Raw genomic sequence first — 22,665 nt, 5'->3', positions numbered from 1 at the left:
CACCTGGTGATCTTGCTGCTTCACACTGCTCCCTGGAGCAGAGGGGAGGACCCCCTGGACATCAGCAGCAGCAGGCTGGTCCCCCCTTGTGGGGCAGGGGGGCGGTGGCAGCTGAGCAATGGGCAGGATGGGGCTCTGAGGGCCAGAGGGAGTCAAAGGAGAAAGCCATGAGCTGAGGGAGCAGGAACCAAAGTCCGAGGCAGGGCCAGGACCTTGGCAGGGGCTGCCCCCAGCTAGTGGGGTATAAGCCAACTCTGGTATGTGCTTAGTGATGGAGGCCCTGGTGACCCCTAGCTTCCCAGGGCAGCCCCATTCACGCCACCCTCTCTATCCATGGGATCCCACCACCCAGGTCCAGCCTGTGGCCTTTGTCCGAGTTGGGTTCTTGGCCAGGCCCCTGGGGGAACCACCCTATGTCTCATGTGGCCTCCCCCACCTACATGCCCCCCACTCCGACTCTGAGGTCCCTGCTGTCCCCTGGTCATTGGCACAAGCCTGTGTGTCCCCACTGGAGGGACCAGGTTCTGCTACACAGAGATGCTCTCAGGAAAGCCTCATCCCACACCCACGGGTGAGGAACCCAGAGCAGGAGACGAGGGCAGGGTTCTGGCCTCCCATTCCATGGTGCAGTGACCCTGTATTCCATTTGGCCCCCACCACCAAGCTACCTGCCCACAGTGGGTCATGGAGCGGGCAGGTGGCAGGGGTCTCTAGGCACGGCTGGCTGGCCTGTCAGGGGCGTTGGCACCTGCAGAAGCAAGTGCACCGGCAGCCTGCTCATCCCAGAGGTTTCCTTGCCTCCTGGGCAGGCTTGTTTCATGTTGAGGGGTCTCGGGCAAAGGCTCTTCGGCATCAGAGTGGCGGTGGCAGAAGGAAGAAGATTCCTGCCTGCCCCAAGGCACCAACAAGACCCAGCAAGTGCTCTTGCCTGGAAGCCACATGCCTTCGAGCTCATAGTCATGCTCTTAATTGCAGTCAATACCCAGAAAAACAGTCTGTCCTGTCCGGTTGTCTACTGGGACAAGACTAGTGGGAAGGATTATGCAAATGTGGTGTGGACCAGGCTCCGTGGGCAGGTGCCCCAAATTATCCACCAGCCGCTCCCCCAATTAACAGGCGGCAGCCAGTACAATCCTCCTAAATCACCAGGGCCGCGGCGGCCAGCCCCCTGGCTGCATAAATCACGTTCTCATTGCCACCACGTCCAGGCGGCGGCTCTTCCGTGAGGACCGGTGTCACCGTCCCCTAAACTCCGAGGCTGGTGATTGATGCCACCTGCTCTGCACATGCCGAAGCCACCATCTGCTCACAGGGAAGCATAAACTTTGAATGCACGCGTCCTGCTGATTTTAACTGGGCTAATTTATTGCTCACGAGCGGAGGAGCGCGGTTTGCGGCGAGCTCTCCAGCCACCCGGGAGCCTGCGGCCCAGCCCTCGTGCCTGTGATCGCGGCTCGATAAGGTCCGCGTCAACCGCAACCGCACACAGTAGCACCGTCGCCAGCCCCCCAGAGGCACCGGGGAAGAGAGCCCCGGCAAAGCACCTCCTATGGGGGGATTTATTTCTGAATTAAACACTCCCAGCCCCAACGGAGGCCTATTCATTTCCACAATCAGCTTTCTTCCCAGTTGTAAACAGACTCTTTCTAAAACTTGTGCATGATTTTAATTACAGATAAGTTTCTCTTTAAAGGACGGGCATTCATGCCTGGGTTGCTAAGCTGAATTCGATACATCTCTATGTTCCGGGTGTCCGGCTGATGCACAGGCCCTGAGAGCCATACACCTGGCTGGTGCCCGGACAGCTCCCGGGCTCGCAATGCTTCTTGGCCCAGAGGCACTAGGGACCCACCAGCCCCACTGCCTTGTGGTAACCCAATAGCCCAAGCCTCATGGGGCCAAGGTGCCCAACTTTCCAGAATGTGCCAGAATGTGCTTCACTCGGCGGGCAAGGATGGGGGTGAGCAGCCGAGACCCTGCCCCCAGCAGAGGAGGCTTCAGGCCCCACAAACAGCCCAGCTGGGGACTGGGACAATTGCGGATAGCTAGCCCTTCAGGGCCAGCACAGGAGTCAGCTCTGGACTATCTCCTCCAAGAAGGCTCCCAGACTCAGCCTTTCCAGCTCCTCCTGGGGGTCCCCACTGCTTTTGGCTGAGCCTCCCACCTCAGTCGTGTCCCTGGACTGTCCTGTCCCTGCCCCTGGGTAGGGTTTCTGCTCCACAGCAGAGGCTGCGGAGGACCCCCTGTGGAGCCCCAGGCTAGGCACGAAGCCACGTGCAGAGGAAGACATTTGACAAAAGGATGGACTGTTCTTGGTGTTGGCAGGCACGTGTGCCAGGAGGCCTCTCAGAACCTCCACCAGGGAGCCCTGGATACGAGGACCCGGCCAGTCTGGAGGGGGAGGTAGTACGAGTCTGCATAGTGCTGTGGGTATGAACCCAACACTTATGAGCCAGCTACACAGGCACCTGGAGGTCCCACTGAGGCAGGACAGGAAAGCTTCACCACCTGCATGGTCCCGGAGCATGTGCATGTATGTGCAGGGACACACACGTTCACATGTGCTCCAGTGTGGGGATGTGTTTGCATATGCTCTTTACACGCATGTGCAAGTGTGTACATGTGTGAGCATGTGCACAGAGCTGGAGGCCACCAGGGGGTGGGTGGCTTTGCTGTGAGCTCCTCTGGCTGGAAGAAATATCCTTTTGTTTGTGGGAAAAGATGACCTCCTCCTGAGGTCCTGGGCCTGGGGGCCTGCTGTGGCCAGGCCTGGTGACTTTGCAGCGGTGAATGAAACTGCCAGGCCTGGCTCTGTGTCACTGTGGCTTCACCTGCCCTAACTTAAAATCCCATCACAATCACCTTCTACAACATGCTCTGGCCTCGGGATCAACAGATGAGGAGGGCTAAGTACCAGTTACCATCTGGCCCAGATTGTCAGGGGGGCAGCTGCCCAGGCCAAGGCCTCTCCTGGCACTGCCCGGTCATACCTGCCCTGCCGGGCCACAGAGACCCCCTGGGGTGGAGGCGCAGTGAAGGCCTGTTCACTTGCCTGTGAACTTTGGGACCCCTGCCAGCGAGCCCCAGGGACCTCTACCATCCCGGGTTCGCTCACCTGCAGCCTTACAGAGAGCACGTAGGGTCCTGCCAAGGCCATGAACAGGAGGACCTCTACAGACCCTGGCACCTCTCCTCCTCAGGCTTCCTGCCCCTGATGGGACCCTCGGGATCGGGGAAGCCCGCTGCTGCACCCCCAGGCTCAACACGCATCCACACCTGCTCAGGGCAGACAAGCTGGGCTCACTTCTCAAGAGCCAGCCTGGGTAGGGGTGGTTTCAGCATCTCCTGGGGGCTCAGAGTGTGGCAAGGCATCCAGTTGAGGCAGCTAAGAGATAGCTTGGCTTTTGCTGCAAACGCTATGAAATGCCATTTCTCCTGTTTCCAAGGCCTGGCCTCATCAGTGGCCAGGGACACTGGGAAACAGGTCTCTCTTACAGAACCAAGCTTACTCTGACCACGTGGCCCAGCTGTCACGCGCCTTGGTGTTCACCCAAATTAACCAAATCCCTACATCCACACAGACTCCTGCTCGCAGATGTTTATAGCAGTTTTGTTCGTAATTGCCAAACCTGAAAACAACCAGTACGTCCTCCAGCAAGTGAGCGGATAAACTAAGTGTGCTCCGCCCAGACAATGGAGTATTACTCATGCTAACGAGAAACAAGCTATCGAGCCGTGAAAAGACACAGAGGAACCTGAAGAGTGTATCCCTAAGGGAAAGAAGCCCTCTGATTCCCGCCATGGGACCTTCTGGAAAAGGCAGACCTCTGGGGACAGTGACAGGGTCAGCAGTGGTCGGGGCTGGGGGGTGGGAGGTAAACGGGTGGAAGACAGTGGCTTTGGGGGCCGTGATGCCACGCCATGGGATACTGCGGGAGTGGGCACCTGTCAGGATGCGCTCGCCCAAACCCACAGAGCGTGCACCCCCAGCGTGCACCCTGACACTGTCTGTGGCCTCAGGGTGATGACGCATCTCCATCACAGATGCCCCACTCTGGTGCAGGTGTGGGTTGGGGGGGATGGGGACATATGGGAAACCTCTGTACCTCCCTTTCAGTGTTGCCCTCACCCTAAAACTGCTCTAAAAAATTAAGTTTATTCATTTAAAAATGCAAACAATTGTTATGAAATGGCAATTTTCTTCCATTTCGGAGGCCCGGCCTCATCACGGGGTGACAGTGGCTCAGGTATGGGTGCTCCCCACGCCCCTTGGAGGCCCACATCCGCAGGCAGCCTGACCCCGTCCCTGCTGGCAGGATCTTGGAACTGCACGCGTAAAGCTGTGGTGCCAGCGGATCCTAGAGCAGGAAGCTGGCAGGAGGCTAATGTCTACTGCAGAGAGAGCAAAAATGGTACAGCCAGCCCTACTAGGGTGCTTGGGCCCCAACAGCATAAGACCTCAGACCCACTGCGTGTACACATGTGTGCACCCCGATATGCACAGCCCACCTGCAGGCCTGCCTTGTGTTCTTGGATGCACCTCAGCTGCAGGTGTGAGCCTGGGGCAGTGCACTCCGGAGAGCCCAGGGAGCCGCACCCCTGATGCCCAAGACAGTACACCAGGGTGTGCCACAGTTCCTTCTTCCTCCCTGAGCCTCAGGGTCTGGGGTGTGGCCTCCAGCCAGAAGCCCCAGGACAGCCCCACCGTGTGCATCCTGCCCCAGAGGCGTCAAGAGGATGACAGCCTGGCCCCAGCCACCCACTCTGCCCCCAGACTTCTGACACCTGCTTCCATAGCCCTCTAGGACTCATTGGGGTCAGCAGTCTTTGTGAGGCCCAGACCAGAAAGGGGCTGATCATTCAGTCCACAAGTGGGGAGCCCCAGCCCTGGTCATACGGGGCAGAGGAGCTTGCCTCCCTGACTGCACTTCACTTCGGCTTGGAGGGCTGTGAAAGGGCAAAGTCTGACCTGACATGTGGATGCTGTGAGCCCAGACCAGTGTGACCAGGGACCGTTCACCGCCCCGTGCCCCCCACCTCCTCAGAGGCTGTGAAGGGGCAGGAGGAGGGCCTGGTGTTGGGATGTCCGGGTCCAGAGGCCGGAAGAAGTCTGGGGCGAAGCAGGACGCTACAGAACAGAGGGGAGAGGTTTGGACAGAAGGAAGTTTTACTCTGCCCTGTGCCATTAGGGGTGGGTCCGTGCTGCGGTGGCCAAGACACCTTAGCCCCTGGATGGCCAGGAGAAGCCTGAGACCTGCCTCAGGGCCCCTCAGGGTGAGCTGAGTGCCCCAGCCTCTAGCCCAAACCAAGGAGGGGGCCAGACCGGCCTTAGGCAGGAGAGGAGGGGGCCCTGGGGATGGAGACAGTGTGGCGGTGGGGTGGGCAGGATGCTTGGATGCTCCGGAGGCCTTCTGAGCTGCGAGAGCATGGGGAGAGGCCCAGGCCCCGAAGCTGGTGGGCTCCAGAAATGTGCCCCAGGCTACAGACTGGGGGAGGAGGGGAGCACAGGGGCCCAGCCGCGCGGCAACCTGAGGCAGTGCTAGGCCTGGACCCAGAGGGCAGGGCCCCAGGCAGGCTCCCTGGCCACCACCCCCGCCTCTGCCTGGCTCCGCTAGACGTGCCACCCCCTCCCGCGGGCCCCACCCCTCCGTGGCCGTCTTCAGTGATTTGGAAGTGTAGAAAATGGGATTATCCAGGAACAGATGTGCACAAAAGGGGTGAAATGGAAAGTGCTAGCGTGGCCGCCTCCCTTTGATTACCTCTGACGGCCTCGGTGTCCGCAGCCACCCCCCCCTGCGGGCTGGGCCAGACCCCGCCGAGCCCTGCAGCGGCGCTCATTGAAATTGAATTGATACTTTGTGAACTTCATTTGTGAATAATGTGATCTGACAGGGACAAATGTGACGGGGAATTGTTTTCAAACCTCCTCCAAATGAAGCTTATGATGGGGTAAACGCGCACGCCTTTGTCCCGCTCCCTCCCTCCTCCGCGCCGCCTGCATATGCAGCAGCCCCCTCCTAATTGAATTGAGGGTGGGGCGGGCGGGGTGGGCGGCCGCCTCCCCAGGCCGGTCGGGTCCTTGGCCGCCCAGCCCCGCGCCCGCCGGAGGACCCACGGCCGCGCCAGGCCTCAGATGTCTTACATATTAATTCCCTTTGCAGAACATTTGCCCCGCGCGCGCTCAAACCCAGTTAGCTGGATTGATGAAGGCGGCAAGAGGATCCGACGCGCGCTGATTCCGCCTTTTCAGCTTCGATTAGCTCAGCCCGGGTTACTCCCGTCAGAGCTCCATCACGCGGCGCGGACCCCGGGGAGGGCCGAGTGGCCACGGGGCCCAGGAAGGCTTCAGTGCGGGCCATTACCTCACAGGCGTCCCCGCAGAGCGCGGTGGGCGGGCGGGCGACGCGGACACAGGGCCTGGCTCCGCTGGCTCAAATCCCCAGCATCCACCCCCTGGGTCATGACACCCAGCCCAGGCCTGACCCGCTGCTGGGGTCCTGGCTCTCCCCACGCTGCCGCAGAGGTGAGCACACGCACATGTGCCCCCCATCCATCTCATGCCCTCCCTTTAGCCATTGGAACCACTGCAAGGAGGGAACATACACTAACCTACATTTATCAGAGGAGGAAACCCCCTGAGAGGTCACTGCCTGGTGGCCCCAAGCCTCCCAGTCCTGCTCCTGGCCATCACCGCAAGGCATCCTTCACAGGTTGAGGGCTAGGGCATCTGTCCTCAGCCCCAAGACCCAGAAGGAAGGGACCACACTGTCCCTGCAGTGACGATGAGGAGGAGGAGGGGCAGACGTGGGCTCAAGGGCAGGTCCATGACCACGGAGGCGACACCACTGCCAGGACCCTACCCTGGGCCTCACGGTGGTTGTGGGGCTGCCCCAGGGTCCTGGAAGCCTCCCACCCCGTGGCCCCCCACCAGGGCCAGGAAGACAGCCACGCAGCCTGGCTCCCACAACCCAGATTGACTTGGGCCCCCCCTATGGATTTTCCTGAAGCCAGTAACCCTGAGGTCCAACTGTGCCCTGCAAAGCACTGAGGGCACCACCCCCAGACACCAGGGATCTTTGCGTTTGCAGTGTGGACGCCAGTCTCCTGACTCTGAGCAGCCCAGCCGTGCTTCAGCTTCCCAGACCAGGGTCCAGGGCACTGAGGCCCCGACTGTGTCTTCCATGCGTGTGACAGCTGGTCAGCTGGGAGTGGTGCTTGGGAATGTGGCTGGGCCGGGGGTCTGCCCCCCAGAGGCCGCCTCCTCCAAGGGGGTCCAGACCACAGAGGGCACCCAGAGCCCCATGGGGCAGCCCCAGACTGGCCTGGCCTCCCCAGCCAGTGGCCCCAGCCTGGGGCCCTGCCTCTTGAGAGGCACATGAGACCAGAGCAAATGCCCAAATAGCCTCATGCAAACCCGTGGGAGCCCAAGTGTGCCTCAGTGCCCTCACAGTGATGTTGGCTTGTCCACCTTCCCTCCCTGTCAGCTCACTTCCTGTTCCCATCGTCTCCAGTCCAAGTCATTTATTTTACTTATTTATTTTGTGATTCAAGTGAAATTCACATAAACTAAAATTAACCATCTTAAACTGTGCATTTCAGGGACACTGAGCACCTTTGCAAGGTTGTACCACCCCGACCTCCACCCCACCCCAACCTCCTCTAACCCCCACCCACTAGTAGTCACTCCTTGCCAGTCCTGGGGCAGCTGCCCCTCTGCTTCTGTCTCTGTCGTTGGACACCACAGAGAAGGAGCCTTTGTGTCTGGCATGTCTCTGGACTGCTGCCTCCGAGGTTTGTCCACACTGCAGGTGTGATGTGGCTCACTCCTCGCACGGCGGCACACCACTCTTGCACACGTGGACCAGATGTTTCATGCATCTACCAGCTGGTGGCCATGGGGGCTGCTCTGGCCCAGAGTTGCTGTCAGGGTTCCAGTACAGTGTGGCAGCAACCTGGGCGCCCATGTTTCCAGATGGCCGGCAGTTCGGGGGCCCCTCCCCTCCCCTCCCCTCCCCTCCCCTCCCTTCCAAGGCCAGGTGAGACCCCTGGGCCCCCTCCGTGAGCCCTAGAGACTGGGGTGTCCACCATGTCAGCATCTGGCCAGTGGGCCCTCCAGGCAAGCTTCTCCAGCTGCCTACCCCATCCTGGGGCGGCACCAGGCAGGCCCTGTTCCCAGCACCAGACCCTCCCCGCTGAGCCCATGGGCAGCATTGCTCTGGAACTCACCTGTGTTTTGCTGACTCTGGCTGAACTGAGGGGCCCTTGGCTGACACCTGTCTCTGGGTGGATGGGCCTTGGTCAAATACACTTCCCCATGTTCTGCGGACAATGCTGCCACAGGACAAGCAGGTGACCCTGGAAAGCAGATGTGGCTAGTCATACACTCACCTCCTCTAGCATGCTGATCCTAGGGTCCAGCCGCAGCCCCCCAACCCCCACCCCATGCTGATGGCCATGGGCAGCTGGGGCAGTTGGCGGCTCTGGAAGAACCAGGTGTAACAAACAGAAGTCCATTTTTATGGTCCCCTTCATCATGCACAGGAGATGCCTGGGTGTGAAAAAAGCCCTGAGCCTCTAGCCATCTGGGAACGTGGGTGCGCAGACGGCCACCACACTCTGTACTAGATCGCTGACCCCAGCGCCAGGCCGGAGCAGCCCAGATGCTGAGGTCTCAGCCACCCCGCGGCCTGCCAGACTGTCCCCGCGGGCACACAGGTCTCCTATGGGCCGGGCCCAGCAATCCTAGCACGTGATGGGTGCTGCTCTGGCCACGGGAAGTGGGTGGTGAGGGTGAGGGTGAGGGTGAGGGCTGGGGCGGGGGGCGGGGGCGGCAGGGACCCTTGCCTCCGGAGGATTTACTCGGGGCGTGTGGCCCCATGATGCCCCTCCAGGGCTTGCGCTCCCAGGGTTCCTCTTGGGGCTGCCAGTGCTGCTGGTGGGGCCTGCCCCGGGTCTGCTTCCGCGGCGGCTGCTTTTCCCAATGGGCCGAGGCCAGGGAATGGTTCTTCGTGGCCAACCTACGCTCGTCGCTGAGTATTCCGTCTGACTAGGTGGTCACAATCTCACTTCCTGTTCAATAAACATCTCCAGCACTTGCCCTGCCTAGGAAGTCGTGTGTGTGTGTGTGTGTGTGTGTGTGTGTGTGTGTGTGTGTGTGGTGCCGGGTGTGTGGGGATGGGGATTCATGGTGGGAGCAGAGTGGCCTCAGGGCGCAGACAGTGGGCGGCAGGGCTCAGCCCCCTCTGGCCAAGGTTGAGCCCATTTTTTGGATATTGTGTCCAGGACCAAACGCGCCCAGCTCCTGGGCTGCCCATCCCTTGCGTTCCTTAGCAGATGTGGGGAGCCTGGGGGCGGGGCCTGGGTGCCAACAGCTCTCCAGGGTGGATGGCCTGTGTGCTCGTTCGGAAGCAGCAGTGTCAGCAGCGAGGACATCACCGAGGTGCCTCAGCCCTTCTCCCTGGTCTGATCGCCCATGACTTTCTGGTTCATAACACAAAATCGTGCTTTTCATCAAGAAGCTCATATTCTAAATGATTCAAAAATTCACAGAGCAAATCCAACACTGAGTGCTTCATTCAATGCCTTTTCTTTAACCCCAAATACGGTTTCCTGCAAATCCTGGATGGGGTGAAGAATGCCCTTGGGGGAGGGGCTACGTGGCTTTGGGCACTGCCAGGACATCAGGACACCCCAGGGGCTGCTGGCCCTGCCCTGGTCGGCATGAGGGAACTACTGTGCCCTCCACATCCTGGTGCAAGTGCCTGCCCCCTCAAAGTCCCTGCTGGTCTTGGGACAACTGGCTTAGCCTTCGTGAGACTCGGTTTCCCCATAACACCAGGTCCCTGTAGTATTTGCAGTCAGTGGCTGAAGTTTCCTGAGCAATCCCTGCTGGCTCACTGCCCATCTTTCAAGGCCAGTTGGCCCAGGTGAGTGCCACGGTGGGGCTGCTGGGTGTGAATACCCTGTTATCCACAGACAGCAATCAGGGGTGTTGGGAAGCAGGGATAGACTAGGGGGCTGGGGGCTTGGACATTAGCTTCCCCTCTGGAGTGCATAGATGTTTTTTGCACCTCCCTTTATCCCAAAACAGAGGGCGCATCCCTGAATTCCATCACTGCCACCATAAAGTGACCCATCCACCCCACTTCCAGCCCTGAACACCCCACACCTGGAACCCCATCCTCCTGGGCCAACACACACAGAATCCAAACTTGCCCCAGGCCCAGGTGCAGGCCTGGTGCCCACGGGTTGTGGGGGGTGGGGTGGGGGCGGAAGGTGGAGGGCGTGTCCCGGGTGTTGGCATTCACCTCTGTGAGTGGACACGCTGAGAAGCGCGGGCTTTGAAAGCTACTCTTGAAGGCATTTCTGGTTTTCCATTTATAAAGCAGAGCGAGGTTATAAATCAGAAAAGTATTTATAGGCACTCACAGCCAGCAATAACAGGTTCGAGTGGCCAGTGCGTCTCTGTGACTATTTCATCTTCCACGCTAACTTAAACACGAGAAGAAAAGGCTTTCCAGGCTGGGCTGGCCGCGCGGCCGCGGAGATTGAGTGCGTTTGTAATAATTCATAGGCTTCTCCCTTTCTCTTCCCACTGCTCTGGAATCGCGCTCCACTATTAAAATGCGCTCTGGCCACCTGGCCGGTGGGGCCTCCACTTGTTCCCCAGGAGGGCAAAGCTTGGGCAGGCAGGGCCGGGCTCTGCGTGGCTGCCCCCCCGTACTGCCCCTGCTGGATGCACCGCACCCTGCAGCCGCCCCGCCCCAGCGCTGTGCAGGGAGAGAGACCAGAGCCCACATCCGCCTCCTGCACTGCAGGCCTGTGGCCAGCAGCCCTCATGGTCATTACTCCCTGTCTTCTTGTGGGACCCTTCTGCCCTCAGGATGCTGCCTGGGGGCACACTGCCCCTCACCTCAGGGGAGCACCCAACTGTCATGATCAGATGAGATTGGAGGTGTGGGGAGCAGGGTAGGGGTGGGGGCCCCAAGCAGGAGTCTGAGAGGCAGGGGTGGAGAATAGGGCCAGGGTTTTCCTAGGCTTCTCACTATAGGAGCCAACAGGCTCTGCTTCCCTTCCCCAAACTCCCCACCATCGAGTGGAGGGCAAAGCCAGGGCTCCCTCCACTCTCACTGGCCCTGCCAGGCAGCTGACTAACCTCACCAGTGAGGCCTTTGGCTAGAGAGACCTAAGGGGTCCCTGTGCTCCCCAGGTGCATCTCACCTTATCCAAGGCATGGGGCTGCGCTGGGGGGGGCACCCTCCCTATGGGGGCAAAGGCCAGGAACAGGCACCCACCAGAATCTAAGGCTTTTCCCGTAGAAACTCAGCCTTGTGGGGGGGGGGGTGGCTGGACAGGGAACCCCAGAAAAGGCGCAGCACCGGGTCCCCGGCAGCACAGGACAGCTATGTGCCTGAGGGAGCTCCCAGGGGCAGTAGGAGGAAATTCCCCAGAAGTGAGTTTTGGAGAGAACAAGAAGAGCAGAAGAGGCAACCTGGGGCTTGCCACCCATGGACGGCCAGGCCCAGGGCTACCTGCCCAGGAAGCCTGCCTACCCAGGAGTGACCCTGAGCTGACTACTAGCTCCGAGCTCCCCCAGCCCTGGGAGTGGCCACTCTGCCTGTGTGACCGTCCCCTCTCCTCTAATACCGGTGGCATCTCAGGCAGGGTCCCCGAGGTCACCACGGAGGCATCTGGCAGGAATGAATGGGACTCACCTGGAACATGTGGCTAAGAGAGATGAAAGTCCAGACCATCCCCAGTGTCCTGCCAGGTGCACACTGCCCAGGCCTCACTAGGTGGCGGACGTCTCCACCCTGGGCGTCTCTGGTCCTGTGGCCTTCTGCTGGGCCGGAAGGTAAGGTGCGTGAATTCTGCGTACCTGGAGATCCTGAAGCACGCTGTCCCCAACCGTCACCCAAGATGACGCCGCAGCCCTCATGGGCACCCTCCCGGTGGGCTCACCCAGGACGTCTGGCTGTGCCTTGACCCAACCCTGGGCCTCTCGGAGTCGGGTCCCAGCACCCCCCACCACCATCCCCACTCAGCACTATCCCAAGCACTCAGCAGCATCGCTGGCGCAGAGAACTCTCTGGAAGCTCCAGTGAGCTGAGGAAATAATTACGGGCAGCAGCGCCAGCGAGTGCTAAGGAGCCGGGTGGGCGGGGGCATCGTGAGGCCCGAGGACCGCTTTGTTTTTCCTCTCCTTATCACCATTAGCCATTTCACGGGATAGAGATACAGAGTAGCCCCGTTCCGGAGCGCTGTTCAACTGTCGCTGGAGTAGCTGTGCGTGAAGAGGCAGCAGATAACGGTCGGCCAAGCATGCGCCCCGCCACGGCGGCTCCGGGAGAGGCCCACAGCCTGCCAGGCTCCCGGGGCAGCGGGGCTGCCCCCGGGACACCGGCACGCACAGTCCAGGCCCCACCTGAAGGCCGTGCAGAGCACAGGCAGGTCCAGCCAGCACACAGGCGGGGCGCCCGCAGCAGCCGGGGGTCAGCTCCCAAGTCCATGGCCCCGAGGGGAGGTCCCAGGGCTGCCAGCCCAGAGCCTCTCCACCAGAGCCGGACTTCAGATCGCCAGCCCTGTGGGGAGGACACTGCAGTGCAGGGCCCTGTACTGATGGAGATACTGAGGCTGGCAGGTGAGGCAAGCCTAGGCCCCTCCTGCTCCGGCACCAGCGCCGCTCCTCCCCTGCCCACGTCCAGCAGCATTGGGACTGGGAACCCAGGGGGGAATGGAGGCGTCCCCGAGGGGCGAGGCTGCGCTTAGCTTCTAGAACTCCAAAACCAGGTGGGAGCTTCTCTGGGCCCCAGGTGCTCAGGCCCAATTTGGTAGAGGTGGGTGGGGGTCAGCAGGGGACACAGGAGGGTCAAATGTGGTCTGAGCAGGACAAAGGCATCTGGTGGGAAGGCACAGGCTATCTGAGCAGAGCGTGTGGGAGACTGAGCTCAGTCAGCTCATGCAAGTGGTCCCAGGCTGGGCCACAGGTAGCCAGGAATGAGAACAGGTTCGAGGGGGTGGCCTCCTCAGAATAGTAGGTCCCCCACTCTCCCAGGAGACACCTCCAGACAGAGGGCCCCCCAGACTCACCAGCAGATGCTCCCAGAGGTACCCCCAGACTCACCCAGCAGATGCCTCCAGACAGAGGGTCCCCCAGACTCACACAGGAGACGCCCCAGCACCCATCTGCAGCACCCACCAGTGGCTGGAAGGAGAGGGGCTCAGGTCCAGGGCAGGATGGGAGGGCAGCAGGTGCAGAAGGGTCCTTGCCAGGCCCCCAGGGCCCACATACCTCCTCACTGCACACATGCCCCAGGTGTGACCAGCCCTGGTGGGAAAGAGGCTGCCCTCCAAACAACTTGGCCTGCAAGTCACACAGCATGCTGTTAGACTGTTCATCTTCCTCTCTCCTCCCTGAAAGTGGCGGAAGGCCAGGGGAGATTGGCAGCGAGCTGGACGCCGGGGCCACTCCTAGAGGGATGAAGACATCATGGCCAGGCCACTGCTAGGATGTGTGCATGAGGTGAGTGCCCCCTTGCAGAGCCCAGGAAGGGCGCAGAGGGAGCACAGAGAGCCAGCAGCATGGGGCAGGTGCTTTGAGACATGGGGAGACCAGCATCTGTCAGGTGCCCCTCTCTGACTCAGTCTGGGGCTAGGAGCGACCCAGCACAGCCACTGGGCTCCTTGGCGGGCTGTCCAGGCCTTTGAGGGCAGGGCATCAGGGGAGCCCGGCAGGAGCCTTTTCCTCGGGGCTGCGTTAAATAGGCATGAAAGGCGCGCGATGCAAAGATGTTCTACAGAATATTGATATTGTGATCACCGCTCCCACCTGGTGCTGCGCGGCAGGGCGCCGGCTCAGAAATACGATATTCGCAGGGTCTTTTTCATAAAGGTCTTTATGGGTTTGGAAATTTAAACACCACAGAGTCTGAGTTGAATTGGAAAGCAAAAGTCTCTAAGCTTGTACATCTTAGAGGAAAAAAAATTCAATTAAGTGGGATTTTAGCTGTTTCAATAAAATTGGACTCTCCCTTTTCAAGATAAGAGCTCTCCAGCGCAGAGCGACCTTTATGCGCCACGAGCCCCCACTTCTACACGCGTAATCCCCGCTCGGGACACAATACCCACAACAGGAAATCAATGTATAGTCGAATCAATTTGAAAATATAAAATAAACTAATATATGAGTGGAAAATTCACTTCCTATGGATTAAAAGCAGCACAAATAGCAGAAAAATCTAGCTTTTTTAGCAGGAGGAAGTGGTTCAGGGCAGAGACTTCGGGGCCTGGTGCGGCCCAGTAGCTGGCAGGGGGAGCAGCACCCCCAGGGCCCAGAAGACGCAGTCGGCGGAGCATGATGCCCCCCACATGGCTATACAGCAGGGTGAGGGGGCTGCACCTATAAATGCTCTCTACAACCACTGACCTGAGCAGTTGATGACACGGCCGGTTCTAAGCATGTCCCCAGGCACAGACTAGCCTGGTCCCAGGTCATCTGCCTGCTGAGGGTGAAGGAGGAGCACTTAACCTGTAAATATTCCTCTCTAGGGCAGCCCATCCCACCCCCTCTCCAGGAAAGGAAGGCCCCCTGCCCCTCCAGGGTGAGGTCCGGCCATCAGGCAGGACCCTGGACCTCAGGCCAGGGAGGCAGGGCCAGGACAGGGGTAGGATAGCCAGGCGGGAGCATGGTTTACAAATGTCCCTGTGTGTTGGGGATTCTCCTACAAGGAGAGAACCGCATGGTCTGCGCTCCCAGTGGGGCCGCAGGTGGCCAGTCCTGGTGCCTACCCTGCTTCTCCCCTGGTCCCACTCATACTGGATCCATGTCCACGTGGCCCTCTGGCTGAGACACACAGGGGTGGAGGGCAGATAGTACACACGCTCCTCCTACCCCCAATCCACAGCCCTCTATTTACATAGATACCCAGCACCTCCTCCTCCAGGAAGCCCTCCCTTACCCTGGGCAAGCCCGGTTCCCCCAGCTGCCGGACCCCTCCCTGGCCCAGACCAGAGTCCCAGACCCAACCAGCTCCTGACCCAGACCCCCTACCAGCAATTGAGACATTACCTGACTCCTTGCTTCCACCTGCACCTGCTGGTCCCCACACCTTCTGTTCCACCCACCCCTACAGTGGCACCCCAGGGCCACAAGTTCTGTCGTGGTTGGCTCTGCGTCCTCCAAGGGGCCCACAGGCAGATTACTGCAGCTGGCAACTCTCCCTTGTGATTTTGTTTCCAAATATTTCCTCCGAGTTCAACAAATGAATGAAGCAACAATCCCACATCCTAGTGGCCTCTGCCCTGGCGTGGAGGCGGCCAAGGAAGGCTCCCTGATCATGGGCGTCTGGAAAAGCTCTGGGGAGCAAGCATTCTTGGGTCTCCATCCACTGTGCACACCATCCACCCACTCATTCACCTGCTAAACTCACCCAGAAACGCACCTAATCACGCAGGTACCCACTTACGAATCTAGACACTCATCAACAAGCACAGGTGCCTGGCCCCTCCTCTCTTCCTCTACTTCTAATTGAGTGCCCATCCAACCATTGACCCACCTCCACTCACTCACTCACCCACCAACCCACATACTAACTCACTCAGCAAACCATCCACAGTCCACCTATTCACCCACTTGCCCACTGAAACACAAACCCACACACGCACATTCATTTACCCACCAATCTCTCTACCATTCACCTGCATAATAGCCCACCCAACTATTCATCCACCTACCCTCACATCCAGCCAGCCACCCACCCAGCCAGCCAGCAATCATCCATCCACTCACCCATCATCCATGTGTTCATCCAACCACCAGCCCAAGCAGGCCACCCACATACCCACACACACACCCAACCATCCATCCCCTAGACCACCCTTCCACCTACCCACCTAGCTACCCACCAGAAACCCATAGCCAGCAACCCCAGACAGCCAGCTAGCCAACATCAACTCCCTGTCTACCCATCTGATCATCCATCCACTTACTCCATGATCACCCAATGCTTGGGCTGGGTCAGAGCACGGCCCTGTCCCACCACGGTGACTGCCTCCCCGCTATTACCCATGTATGGGCCCCCCCCTTGCTACACAGCAGCTCTAGGACACACCACCCTTCAGTATGCCCTCCGCTCCCTTGGCAAACTGGTGAGCCTGGAAGAGGAAATCAACCATGGGGAAGCAGTGCTCGTGACCAGAGCCCAGGCACATGCTGCCAATGGTGACAAAGTAATAAGACACGTGGTAACCTACCACCTGCTCTAAGCTGAGCCCTGGGCCAGCCTGTGGGCAAAGCAGACCCCACTTGTTCCGAGCAGTGACATCCTAGAAGGGAGACCAGCATCTGAAAAGCAAACAGAGAAACAAAGTCACTTCATACAGTGGAGTGCCCAAGAAGACCACGCAGCCACGTTTTGTTGGGGAGGAGGTCTCTACATGCAGGTGATGGGCTGGCCTCCAGTCCCTCCCAGGGATGATGCCTGTTATTCCTTGCCAAGACCCCGGTTCAGGCCCCCGGGGGCCCCTTTACAGAAACTAAGGCCTCTGGATGTTGGTGGAAGCCCCCCTGCTCCTCCTGGCCCTCCTATGTCCTCCTGGGCCCTCCTGGCCCCTCCTGGCATTGTCAGACTCCTGTTCTGTTGGCCTGGGAAAGCAGGCCCCTCATGTCCGCCCCTCTCTCTACCCCCCACAGTTCCCAGGCCATGCACCTCAACCCGTGCTTGCAGTTTCAGAGGCTGCCACAGCTTGGTCAGCTATGGGCAGGCCCGGGCCCAGGCAGCTGGACATGTGCAAACAGGCTCGTGAGTGGAGTTCACCGTCTGGCATAACAAGGGGAAAAGCTCAATTTGTAAACATTTGGTCAATATGAATTAACGCCATCGGGATAGATTTTGGACTAAATCAGACGATCGCTTTGGCTGCACCCAAGGCCCAGCAACAGTAGGTAAATTAGATCATCATTAAATTATCATGAAGGAAAAATGCATAATCGGCAGTGGGGCCGGTAGAAAGATGATGGTTATTTACAAAAACCGTGCTGTTTGCAAATTTGTGCAAAATTATTTGTTCCTGGCGGAGTTTTATGGAGCTATCTACACATTATCTCCGCCTGAGCTTCCCGGCCCTGCATATTAACTAATGTCGCGGTTTAATTGGAAATAGAACAGCCAAATTGTAAATCGCTTTTCCGTCATCTGTCTCGTGTCCACACAGTCCCCAGGAGTGGGGGACTTGGAGTGAGCCCTCCTGCCAGCTGGCTCTCTCCCCCGACCTGCACTGAACCCCTCGGCCAATTCTTGTCCCTCACAAGGGCCAGGCCAGTGCTGGGGCGCTCACCTCCGTGCACCCGCAGACTCAGTGCGCAGGGCTTTAAGCAGGGGTGGGTGTTTGCAGACCTACAAAACTGAAGAAAACTCACAGGGCTGTTTGACAAAGGATATGTTTAATGGGTCTCTTCCTCAACTGGACCATCAAAGCAGGGAGCACCTATGCTGAAGACAGTCACTCCCCTAGAATGAAGGGCAGCTATGGGGCCCTTCCAGCGCTCAGACTCACTTAGTGGGAGGGCTGCCAGATGGGCAGGACCCCGCATGGGCTGGAGCGACATCCAGGTCTGGAGGTGGGCAGAGAGGCCCCATCCCCCTTCCCCCTGCCACCAGGCCTCAGAACAGACATAGGGGTAGGGGCAGGCAGTGATGGCCAGAGGTGCACAGAGGCCAGTGGGGCTGCACCTGTGGTTTGGGCTGACCTCTCTGGGCACTCCAGCAGTGACACTGGTCTTGCCTGCAGCCTCTGGCCGCCTGCTAAAGACCAGCCCTGTGTCTGCCCCACGTGGGCTTCGGAACTACAGGGAGGGCTGCAGGGGGAGGGGCACACCTGGGGATGAGCTGGGACACCCCACTCCGAGGCCCCCTGCGGCCTCCTGTGGCCATTCCAGGTCCTACCTGGCCGTAAAATTAGGGCAGGCCACACCCAGAGGAAAACTGTCAGCTCCCCTGAGTGCAGCTCCTGGACCAGCAGAAGGACAGCAAGGACACGCCATGAAGGCAGCAGGGCTGCAGGGAAGAGGCGAGCTTGTGGGTCGGAGGATGTCACGCCCTCACAGGACACTGGCCAGACAAGTGCAGCTGCAGGACTTTGGACGTCCCCCTCCTGCCCGTGCAGCTGAAGTGGCCCCCGAGATGCCACCACCATTCCAGGGCTGTGTCATGAGAGAAGTAGGGCCACGGTGCTCCTTGAGGGCGTGGGAAGCACAGGCGGGAGGTGCAAGTGACCCAGGGCGACGTGGGAGCTCACACGTTTGCTGCACTGACCTCTGCCGCCCCACGCTGACGGTTCCTTTTTCCGTGGGGTCAGAGCACCCAGGCGATGTCACCTGTGAGGAGTCCACATTGCCGGCGGGCATCCCCTGTTTGGGGAGGGACATGGTGCCTCACTGGCAGTGCCACTCACCCATCACCTCTGGACACTCAAGTACCCTCAGACCTCTGCCCAGGCTGCCTCCCCCTGAGCCCTGGCCTCCGGTGCATTCAGCCTTGAGACCCAGAGCGGGCTGGCAGGGCAGGGAGAGCAGAGCCCCCTGAGGCCTGCTCTAGTTCCTGCGTCCTCCTGGGCCGCTCCCATCCTCCGGCAGCCCTGGGCCAGGCTCTTTGCCACCCCCTCCCTGATCTGCCTCCAGACCCAGGACAGAGGCTGCCCTACTGCCCCGCCCTCTGTCCCCCCAGCACCCAGGTGACCATTTCCATCCCTTCCGTGGAATGTGTGTTGATTCTGTTGTTTCTTGAATTACTCATTTTTAGCATCATGTCTGTCTTGTTTGCCACACTGAGCCCCCTGCCTTACTGCCACTGTCCCTCCATCCTCCCCGTGTGGCTCATCAGTATTTTAATTATCTTATTGATAAAGAAGGCTCCTCCTCTGCGGCATCTCAGTAGCAGTGTTTCCTGAACCCCCAGAGGACCCCATGAATTCATGGAACTCTGCAGAGCAGCCCCGGGGGCCACTCCCTGTGCTGGGTACAGCCCCCTTCATGGGGCCTCCGTGCTGGCAGGATGGACAAGGCTATAGGAGACCCTCGTACCACATTAGCAGAGGGAACCCCAGGGAAAGAGAAACAGGATGGAGGACGGGCTGCTGTCGACCACGGAGGAAGAAGGGAGGGACGGGCGGGCCAAGGTGGAGGAGCAGCAGGAGCAAAGGCCCTAAGTGGGGGGCAGAGCCGGTGCTGGTGTGGCCGTGGAGGTGGAGGCCAGAGTGGCATAAGAAGCCTGGTCCCGTGGGACTCTGCTCTACCACTGGTCCCCACCAGGGACGCAGGTGGACATGCGGAGGCCAGAGGTGGGGGAGGAGCTCCTGCAGACATTGAAGTGGCTGGAGGCTGGCCCAGGGACCCCGTGGAGCGCACCCCTGGACGGCTGGGCCTCCCCACTGAGGCACGCGGTCAACGGGAGTGGGAGGCATGAGAACTCAAGCTGGATCCCCGGTGGAGATGGGCAGGGCCACCGTGAAGAGCCTGGGACCAGGTGTGGGCAGCCAGGAACAATGGGTGCAGGGGAATGAGACCCGAGGAGGCTCTGAGCTGAGGCAGGACAGACGACAGGACCAGAGAAGCAGCCACAGAGGTGGAGAAGCCTCAGTTTGAGTGGGGCATCCACACTCGAGCACGCTTGGGACAGATGGAAGGGCGGTCGTGTGTGTGTGTGTGTGTGTGTGTGTGTGTGTGTTCCCAACCGTGGGTCCACGGGGGCTTCATGCCGTGTGTCTGTGGGCTCTGTGTGTCTGCTGCGTGTCCGTGTGTCTGTGGGGGCTACATGTGCCTACTGCATGTCCATGTGTCCACGGGGTTATGTGTGCCTACTGTGTATCCATGTGTCCATGGGGACTATGTGTGTCCATTGCATGTCCGTGTGTCCACGGGGCTATGTGTCTGTTGCGTGTTCATGTGTCCGTGGGGCTACTTGTGCCTACTGTGTGTCCATGTGTCCACGGGGGCTCCGTGTGCCCACTGCATGTCCATGTGTCTGTGGGACTACATGTGTCTACTGTGTCTCCATGGGCCTGTGTTTGCATGTGCATCTGCGTGTGGGAGTCCATGTATTCCGTGGCAATACGTCTTTGTGTGTGCATCCATATGTGAATATATCCATGTGACCATGTCAGCGTCACCCTTGTGCATGTCCATGTGTGTGTCCGCATCTGTTTCGGTACACGTGGGTTGGGGGGCAGGCAGCAGGGGTGGAGGCTGGGGTCAGTATCCCAAGGATCACCCAGACTGAGCCTTTCCCGAGCCAGGCAGAGAGCCCTGAGGGCCAAGTCAGGGTTAGAGTCATGGGGGCGGCCCTGTGGCACACGGACAGGGTCGGGGTGGACCATGCTGGAACAAATAGAGGTGACCCGCGGGGCCCCTCCTGGTCCACTGGAGAGTGCCCATAGCGGCCCCAGCTCCCCGCCATGGGGCTGCATGGCCCCCAGTGCCAGGGCCCCGGGCTGGGCAGGGCCAGAGGGCCAAGCTAGAGGGCGGGAAGCCAAGCACCTGCCGGGCCTCCCCTCCCCACGAGCCCAGGCGGGCGGCCTCCAAGTGTCGATTCTGCATGACTAACTCATTGATCGCCTCACCAGGGTTAATTAATTAATTAGGGGTGGCCGCGGAGGATAGTGGGCTAGGGCCTGGGAAGGATCTCACCACCAGGAGCTTTATTAGTACATAAAATGAGTGTTTAAAACCCACATGGCCACGAGTACGCTGTTGAGGCTTTTCATTAAACAAACCTATAAAATTACTTGCCTCATTATGTATTTTCGTGGCTTCCTCTGCCTCTTTGCCCCCGCCCACCTGCCTCCTGCACCCGCTCTAAGTGCCTATTTGAAATCAATTTCTCTAATAATGGACTTAATGAGCTCATCAATTAGGGCTGCCATAACCGAATGTAGCTGTGCTCCGTGGTTATCAGTTAAACTCTGGAACTAATTTCCATGCTTCATCTATCAAGGGGGTGCCCACCACGTTCGCTGCTGCTCTGGGACGATAGGGAGACCCCGGGCCCTTCCCACCGGGCGAGAGGGGCGGCCCGGCAGAGGACAATGAGGACGGAGCCGCCCGCCTGGCCGGGGGAGCGCCCAGGGCTCTGGGCTCGGCCGCCGGCGTAATTAGCGGTAATGGATGGCACACGGGGCCGAGATAAGACGGCCGTTCCACATGGAAAATCCCATTATGCCTTTCCTACCTCTCCACGCAGCCTCTACACGGCTGCCCTGGCCCCTCAACCCCCTTAAATAACGCCCAACAGGCCAGCTACACTGTGGCTCCCGGTCTCCCCAGATCCCGAGGTCACGGGCCTGCGTGGGGGCAGAGGTGGGTGGAGCAGGGCTGCTCAGGCTGGGGTGGGGCCGGCGCAGGTGCTGGGGTCGGGGTCGGGGTCGGGGTCGGCCCTGTGCGGGCACCCGAGGGCAGGTGGAGTGGAGGACTCCGGATCGTGGCAGTCGGGGAGAAAGCTAAGACAGCAGAAGGTTCTGGAGGTGGGACCAAGGGGTGTCGGGAAGAGAAGCGTCGAGTGGCAGAGCTGTTGCTGGACACGGTGAGGTGTGTCCACAGGTCCTACAGCCCACGGACAGGGACCTGGTGGGGTACCGCTGGGGGTCACCAACCAGGTAAGACCGTGGGGGAGGGACAGGACAGAGGGGAGGGGGGCCGCAGGTCAGGACACCGCTCTAGTGAGCCTGGAGCAGGAGCTGGGCATCAAGCTCACCCCAGCTCGAGGGACAGTGCCTGGCGCCCCATAGAGGCTCAATACACAGACAGGTGGATGGGTGGAAGGAGGACAGCAATCTGCTCTGGCTGGGAAGGTTCATATGAAAACCCACAACCCGGGACAGGCGGGGAGGACCGTGCTGGGGCCCTGGTGTCCTGGGATCATGCTGACCGTTCCCCCGCCCTCGGTGTCCTGGGATCATGCTTCCCCACCCCCGCCCGCCCCGGTGTCATGATGTCCCCCTGGGATCATGCTGCCCTCCCCTGACCAGGTGCCCTGGGATCATGCTGCCCCCCCACTGTGTCCTGGGATCGTGCTGCCCCCACCCTGCACCCTGGGATCATGCTGCCCTCCCCCCACAGGTGCCTTGGGATCGTGCTGCCCACCCCGTGTCCTGAGATCATGCTGCCCCCCACCCCCGTGCTCTGGGATAGTGCTGCCCCCCTGCCCCATGTTCTGGGATTCTTTGTTGCCACTTATCCCACTTTGACCCCAAGTTGCAGAGTGGCTGCCCCAGAGGGACGAGGGGGACCAAGGTCCTAGACTCAGGACAGTTTGAATTTCTCCCTAGCCAGACACCCTCTGGGGGTCGGCAGTGAAGAAATGCACCCCTTTCCTCAGGGTCCCTGGGAAACAAGGTACAGAGCATGTGCTGTCCTCCCCTAGCCAGGGGAGGTCCAACCAGTTCCCCTGGGCCCCTGCTCCGCAGCCCAACCTCAGGGGACCACGGGGAGGGGGCTGAGTGGGCGTGCTGGGGGTCATGGACTTGGGGTATCAGGGGCAGAAGGTGCCGGGGGAGCTAGGGAGTTGGGTACAGGGGAGCTTGGGGAGGGTCCCCTGCCCTAGCTCTTCCCCTCGGCCCTTCGCACCTCGCACCCCCCCACAGGCCCTGGGCCCTCCCCTGCAGGGCAAGGTTTGG

At 60.0% G+C, this 22,665-nt stretch overlaps 1 long non-coding RNA gene across 2 annotated transcripts; it reads right to left on the bottom strand.

The window, feature by feature from the left end:
• Positions 1-7,672: 7,672 nt before the first annotated feature.
• LOC112654080 (uncharacterized) lies at positions 7,673-18,410 on the bottom strand. 2 transcript variants are annotated; one of them, XR_003132724.3, is made up of 8 exons: positions 18,312-18,410; positions 16,252-16,342; positions 14,426-14,501; positions 13,292-13,470; positions 13,124-13,204; positions 11,715-11,839; positions 8,227-8,355; positions 7,673-7,952 (listed from the first exon to the last, which is right to left on the bottom strand). It is a non-coding gene; the product is annotated as an uncharacterized LOC112654080 (long non-coding RNA). The 2 variants fall into 2 exon arrangements; XR_003132725.3 differs by having other exon boundaries at positions 7,673-7,920.
• Positions 18,411-22,665: the final 4,255 nt, after the last annotated feature.

This window comes from Canis lupus, chromosome 3 (assembly GCF_003254725.2).
Source record: "Canis lupus dingo isolate Sandy chromosome 3, ASM325472v2, whole genome shotgun sequence".
Taxonomy (NCBI): Eukaryota; Metazoa; Chordata; class Mammalia; order Carnivora; family Canidae; genus Canis; species Canis lupus.
Note: the sequence above shows the minus strand (reverse complement) of the source record. Positions and strands in the feature narration are given on the sequence as shown.